Raw genomic sequence first — 7566 nt, forward strand, 5'->3', positions numbered from 1 at the left:
CCCAAGGTGTCATTAGTCTATCACTGAATACAGTGCAGTTACAATGTAGGTGCCTGCTGTACTAGAATTTATGTAGAGTCACAAACGCTGTTGCAAAAGGCATTAGGCTCTAAAAAATGGAGAAAATACCTGAGGGCTCCTACATTTTATGACATGTCGCATTAGTGTCAGCAAAGACAAAAGTATATCATGGCCAGGCTGTCGGGTTTGAAAGGCTTTCAAATCTGTTCAGGCACTTGTGTCACAGGACAGGTTGTACACTACAGTCAAAAGAGCAGGTATGTGATTTTTAATTCCATAATCTATGTGCAGAATGCCACTCACAATTACATTTCCCTTTTAAAATGTACATTTCTGATTTAGTTTCCCTGCATCCATCTTAAAGACTGGTGCAATATAGACCCTGGAATTAAGGTAATATAATTTTGTAGAAGGGAAGTATCAAAGCTCCAACTTTAGTTCACTTTTGGTTTCTTTATTTCAGAAGGCAGTGGTTACTCAGTAGTTTGAGAAATACATTCTACAGAAGGCTTGGACTCACCAACAGCACAATCCTATACAAGTGTACCCAGAATTAAGCTTAACTGAATTCAACTGAGCTTTCTCCCAAGCAAGTGGTTATAGAATTGCACTCTTAAAAATACTTAACTGATCTGAACCCCTGGTGATCAAAATTGGCTCCAGGACTCAAATAATTTACTTCTGCAACTCCTTCAAAACAAGCAAGCAATTTATCTAGTGGGAAGCCAGGAATTTTCTGAGCACCTTAATATGAAAAGATGCTGGTACTAGAAAGGCAAATAAGGTGTTTCCAAAAAACACAGACATAACTGCTTGGCTACTTACATTTTTAAAAAAGAAATTTTGTAATAAACCACATAGTTGACCAATATCAATAACATTCACTAATAAGATACACAGGCGCTTCATTTTAACTGACTCTTAAAAGTGGAATACAAAGGAAATCAATGTGTGTAGTATTTACTAACTTGTGTAACTTCCTTCAAAGCAGTTCTTCTCCTAGTTTATTTCATTTTTTCATTGGCATCTGTCACTGGGAAAAGGTGATTGCTCCTCCAGTGAATATATCCCCATGATAGTTAAATCCAGTAATGTTCAATGATGCCCACATAGGGGAATTTCCCCCTCCCCCTCCTGAGGGTCAGGGAATCTTCAGGAAAAGCCTAAGATGCAGGGCAAGGAGCTACAGTGGGAGGGAGGGGAATCAGATGGAAACAGTTTCCAAGAGTAGGAGCCAGCGGGAGACTTTGGGCTTTAAAATTTCAGTGGCACCCTGTGCAACACCAAATTTAGGTTCCCCCCCCCCTTGCCTTCTGTTGTTCATCATTGTTGTGGTGCCCCCTGTTGTGTCCTCCTGGCATGGCACCCACTGCAGGCGAACTGGTTGCGCTCCCCTAAATCTGCCTCTGTAAGCGCTTCACTCATGCAGTCTGCATCTGCCTGATTTCCCTGTCCTACCACAGCCCTCCACCACAGCCCTTTATTGAGACATAAACCCTTTTAGGGGGTTCAGTAGGGATAAACTGGGGAAACTTCCTTTGTGTGTGTATCCTTGCAGTCCCATAACATTGGATGCAATTCAAGTCATAGATACTGAGGGGTATCTATGGAGTATCAAAATGTCCAACACCTGTGTACCTGTGATATCTCTAATGCTATGCAGTGCTCTTCTCCTACTCCCATGTTACATGCACAGTTTGTGATCTTTTTAAACTCGGGGACTTGCTGCTGTGGAATTATCTGCTGAGACTCCAAGAACATTAGTAGGGTCTGCTGGATCAAGCCAATGGCCCATTTAACCCAGCATCCTGTTCTCAGAGTGGCCAGCCAGATGTCTGTGGGAGCCAGCAAAGTGGATTCAAGCACTTGTAACTCTGTCTGTTGCCATGGATAAAAGAACAATGGCAAAAGAGATACAGGTGTCTATGTTACCTAGTTAGGTAAAGGATATTGTGTGAGTTCGTTAATTGTGTCTCTTTGATGAACAGAAAGTAATTACTGGAATAACAAGTTGAGTTGCACAGTCCTGTTACCTGATTGTATTATATGAGCTGAAGTGTGAAATGGGGAGGGAAAGATGGGGAACTGGAGAGGATGTGGCTAATGGTTATAGAACCAATTTTGTAACTACTATCCGGGTTTCCACCTCATAAAATCTAATAGAAACAATGGGGAATGTCTCATTACTAGCTCCATGAATGCATTTGGCGCTTGCAATCCAAGAGTGTGATGAGTAAGAAGATAGGGCAAGAGCAGACTTTTCAGCTTCCTGTGTTTTATGTGGAGGCAATTTACTTTTCTCTTTAATTTGTTATGGAATGTAATTAGAGTCTGTTTCAGAATATGGAAAACAAAAGTGGTCTCCTTGGAGTGCTGTCAGCACTTCAGAATAAGACACTTACGTCTAACCTTATTTATGTCCTCATATATGTGCTATAAAGTTCCAGATTTTCCTGACTTAGCAAAGCATCACACTGTGGCTGAGCAAAATACACCTTGTGTCAGCTACTTGGACTCATTTACTTTGATAGAATGCTTCAGTACTATATCATTATACTGTCCACCATCTCTGAATTACTGCAGGTGAAATAATTAACAATGTGAAAATGTTCACCTGCAAACTAAACATTACAGCTTAAATCCTTAAATGTGAAGGATGCACAATTATCACCATATTTATTGCTATTTGTTTAGCTCACTTTCCACGTGAAGATAGTGGTACTTTGCTCTTGCATAATTAATCGTTTTAAGCTTCTTGTTGGATAATGTCGTGACCCTGGAATGTGACTCTCCATCATCAGCGGATGAGGCCAAGGATTTGAAGATAGTATCTGAGTGGAAGAGAGATTTGCCAGCAGAACCAAGTCCTGACATCTGTCCTGCCCAGGAAGATCCTGCAGAACAGGAACCAGTGCTGGCAGCCTCTTACTAACACAAGGTGGTCATGAACTCCAACTGAGCCCAGAAACACCCAGCTGAACCATAGTCTCCCATGCAACATCTAAGCCAGGAGCTACTGAAGCAGGCCAGGCCTCTTTAACATGCAGGGTCTTTGCTTATTGGAGGTGGAGCTACAGCTTGCCACTATACCGAAAATTGATCTTGCTTGTATGACTCTTCAGTCTGAGCTTCACAGCTTTGGACTTTTTCTTATCAATGTTACCTTACTGGAACCTGGACTTGTTTGATTTTGTTTCCCTTGCAGGATCCCAAACTCATGCCTACATTTTCTCCCATTTAGGGCAAGAAATCTATATAGCTGAAATCACTGCCTGGAACAGAACTGATACTAGCTGTTATCTCTTCCTTTTTACCAAGGCAGGCAATTTTCTGCCACCGAGTTACCTGAAGTGGACGGAAGACAGCAACATGTGGCAAATGCAAGACAGTGAAGCTCAGTAGTCTATGTCCTGTACAGCTTCCTTGCTATTTCTCTTCACAGACTTTGCAAACACAAGACAATATTTTAATCTTGCTCATATCCCTTCTCTTGGCTTACGTCCAGCTGAACTTCCAACTGGGCCAAACTAGCCATGATGTTAAATGCATTGTTGCATTTAATTGTACATTTTATAAAAATCAAATAGCTGTCATTGAGGGGAGCAGGACTGGGACCATGACAGGCAGGAATTAACTATTTCTCTCATGGTCTACCCAGTGAATATTGTTTTTCCCTTTGCAATTTGCATTAGATTTTTGAATTAATGCAGATATCCTTAGTGTCCATTCCTTATTCCAAGGTCTGAATGACCTTTAATGGAAAAACTAAGGATGTGCTGAAGGATATGGCCAGTGTGATTACAGGATTACAGAATTCATTTGCAAGGCATTTTCCTGAGCAAACCCAGTAGATGCTAACCAGACATTCCTGGCCCAGCCACTTCTTCAAATGGGCTTCATTAAAATAATGGGCTGATATAGCACAAACCCAGCTGTTATGGCCACAAAGTGTCTTCCTGCTCTAATTACTGATACCAGGGTGTGGGCTCCATGTTAATTACAAATATTTGCTTCTCACTTCAGTAGTCACCCTCACTTCCCCCCTGGTGTTCCTTGTACCAACATTTTTCTCCTGTTCCAATCTTGCAGTTCCTAACTCACACCTGAAACTCTTTTAATTTCATTCCAGAAACTTCTGCAGCACAGTTTTAAAAGATGGTGTAGGCTAAAGCATAAGCCAGTGTCTCTGCAAATCTCATGTAGAATTTTCCATTTGAAATGTTGCATGATCAATGAGGTGCTATTTCATTCTGAAACATCCCTGAGAGATGAAGGATGTAAGATAGGAAGGAACAGTGAAATGTCGTCTTTGGACAAAGGATAGATGGAAGAGAGGAAGAAAAGGGGAAGGAGAGTTAATCTGAAAAGAGATATAGTAAAAGAGGGCTTGCAGTAGGGTGGGTTGATTGTTTTGAATAAAGTCAGGGCTTTATTTTCCAGCTGGAACTCACCGGAACCCAGTTCCAGCACCTCTCAGGTGGGTGCCATGGCCATTATAAGAGAACAAGGGAGGCATTCGTGGCTAGTCCGGCATCTCTTTTCCTAGAATAATAGCACTGAATAAAGTTATATAATGCAACACACATTTCATCAGAAACTACTTTCAGTTACCTAGAAAGCCTGTAGCTTAATTATGGTACCTGATTATGGTACATATGTAAGCTGGCCCTTAGTTGGCATCTCCTTCATAAGCTTCCTAGATGTTTGCACTGAAGGTAGAACAATAATGGTGATCATTTGTATGTAGCAGTTATTAAGAAAGAAGGTTGAGGGCAGCGAGAGGAGAAGGGTTACAAGAACTTTCAGTTATGTAGGTGTGGCTGCCTTCAATGCCATCTATTGTTGTAAACACAATATTATTATTTATTAAATTTGTAGACTACTGTATACAGGTAGATCTCAGGGTGGTTGACAACAAAAAAATACAATATAAAAAAACACAAAATGCATACTAAAATAAGAACAAAGACAACCCAATAATCCCCCCTTCCACAACATGTTTAAAAGGGTATTGGATGTCAATCAGCCAAAGGTCAGGTTTAAAAGGAACATTTTTGCCTGGCACCTAAAAGTGTCTAATTCTTATCTGAATTGAGCTTCAGTTTGTTAGCTCTCATCTGTTACCGGAAAAATCCGAGGGCTCCCTTGGACAAAAAGTAAAGACACCAACCAGAGTAAATTGAAGCAAATCAGCAGCCTGTAGGCTTGGTCTTTATTGAAGAAAGACTGTCGTGACAGGGTGCTCCCCTCACTTGCAGGTGAGAGGAAAGACACAGAAAAATGGTGTGCAAGACCTTATAAAAACTTTTGAAATTCCCCTCCTCTAGGTCAAGCCCACCCCCAGAAACATCATGCATACATTACAGAAAGGAGGGGTTGAGGGAGGAGTTGCAGTGGTAACCTGAGTGTCCTGTCACCTGGCTGGTTCCCTTCTCTCTGCCTCCCCATGAGTCACTTCCAGGAGACAAAGGGGAGTTGTCAGTTTCCTGCCCCCTGAGGAAAGATCTGATCATTGTCCTTTGTTCCAGTCCGTGCTGAATCCACTCCCATATGCAAATTCTTTGTGATCTTGATTGTCTTCTGTCTGGCATAGCAACTGGGCAGGGCTCCTGTGGATGTGCTGGGATGGTGAAGGGATTATGGCTGCCCTGTATCAAACCTTCCCCATTTTGTAGTCCTTCCTTCATGGAGTAAAATAAAAGTGGAACAGTGCAAAACCGATGTATGGTTGATTTTCTATGAATTTATAACAGAAGCATAGCGTATGTAGTGTGTGAGTGTGTGTGAAGTTTGTACAAACTGAAAGATTGGGGTGGGGGGGTTCCTGCTACACATCTAGTCCATTATTTAGGCAAGGCTGTTTATCTTAAAATATTATAAGGGCACCAACCCATCGCTTTAGGATAGGAGAGAAAATAGAAATTATGCAAGGAGAGCTGTCCTTTTTTTCAGGAGCAATAAAGGCAATGTTGGGGGACTTGGTGCCCTCAGATGATGTTGGTCTCCAACTCCCGTCAGCCCCAGCCAGCAAGGCCAGTGTTCAAAGGATGGTGGGAGCTGCAGCGCAAAAATATTAAATGCTTTTGCAGGGAGGAAAGAGGAGGCTCTGCAGGCACACTGAAGAGAAAAAAGCAGCCGCAGACACATCTGCTCTCTCCTTCCTGCAGAACCACACGAATGAATGGAAACACGTCATGAGCAATACAAGCCACGGACGTGAGCGCCAGGAAATACTAAGACAACGAGTTGTTGTTGTTGCTGCTGCTCATTAGCATAAACGCAGCAAACCTCCCTCTCAACAGCCGAACCCGCAGCCTCTCTCCCCTCCCAGCAGGCTACGCATATTCGACCCGCTTATCGCAAAGCCTGACGGGATTTGTAGTCCCGACAGCGAGGGACCGCACAACCCCGTTCTAAGCTTCCGAAGCCAAGATTCCTAGAAACTACGAGCTCCCTTCCAGATGGAGTCCCGCTTTCGCAGAACCAGCCCTACAGCCCTGAGATTCGGACAGAAGCCTTCTCCTCACGCAGCCCTGAGTTGCGCGGTCATCGCCTGTCTTTTAAACGACCTCTTGTCCACTGTTTCTCAGCTGATCAAGCGTTTCCGCCATACTCTCGCGATACTTTTTCAGCGATTCATGTTCGGAGTTCAAGAGACTGGCGGCTAAAAGGGCCCCAGTCGTGATGGGTTTCAATCTGCATTTCCGGTTACTGGCTGCATATCTCTCCCCGACCTCCCCCGGCCAAGTGTAGTGGAAATGCATAGGGATCAACACGGGCTGGTTTTGGAAAGCTGCTCCGAGAACCATTTTAGCTAAAGGGCGGGGTATAAATGCCATTAGTAAATAAACAACAATGCCACCTTAACCGTTTCCATTCTTAAGTAAGTCCTATTGAATTCAGTGAGGACCCCTTCTAGGTAAGGTGGGGCGCAGGATAAGTGCAAAACAAAATTTAAAAACAGCTTTCGTGAATGTGCTTTAAAATAATGATGCCTTCTACCATAACAAAACGGGTCGCCCCCGCCGGATTTAACACATTATTGGAGAGAAATGTTTCTTCTGTACCTTTACAGATGGAGGCGGCTACCCCTGATGAATTTCTGTCTGTCGTGAGGATTTAGGCATGTACAGACTTCATGTCCCCTTCTCAACTTTACGAAGCTTCTTTTCTACTCTGAGAGAAACCGTTGTTTCAAAGCGCTGCGGCAAAGAGCGTTTTCTTAAAAAGACAAGGGGGGGGGGGGGCGGAAACGACACTTCCCATTGCTGGCTCGCTATCTGTTGAATACCTGACACGAGGCCTTTCAAGAGTCGCAGGCGACTTGCCAGCGAGGAAAGCCTTGAATCTGAGGAGAATTATGGCATAATACCCGTGTTTCTTTTAAAACCCAGGCTCCTTTTCTACCTTCTGGGTGGGTAGAGTAGCCCAGAATGAACTCAAAGAGCGAGGGAGCGACGTTGTGTTTTAACCAAGCCGTCCCCCAAATTCCCACTACTGCTGCCCCGCTCATGGAGGATTCCTGAAAGTCCCATCTGGGACCGG

The 7566-nt window shown here is 43.4% G+C and overlaps 1 long non-coding RNA gene across 8 annotated transcripts in view; it reads right to left on the reverse strand.

Moving 5' to 3' along the window:
- The window catches only part of LOC307213995, a 64226-nt gene extending 56809 nt beyond the window's left edge, over positions 1–7417 (reverse strand). Inside the window, exons 1-3 of one of the 8 annotated variants that reach the window (XR_013837807.1) lie at positions 7089–7417; positions 6549–6835; positions 3367–4730 (exon numbers count right to left, since the gene is read on the reverse strand). This is a non-coding gene — a long non-coding RNA (uncharacterized lncRNA). Of the gene's footprint in view, positions 1–3366; positions 4731–6548; positions 6836–7088 lie in introns of those variants that run through there. The other 7 variants (XR_013837798.1, XR_013837799.1, XR_013837800.1 and 4 more) reach the window with 7 other exon arrangements.
- Between the last annotated feature and the right edge of the window lie 149 nt (positions 7418–7566).

Source organism: Podarcis cretensis (assembly GCF_951804945.1).
Source record: "Podarcis cretensis genome assembly, chromosome: 4".
Classification (NCBI taxonomy): domain Eukaryota; kingdom Metazoa; phylum Chordata; class Lepidosauria; order Squamata; family Lacertidae; genus Podarcis; species Podarcis cretensis.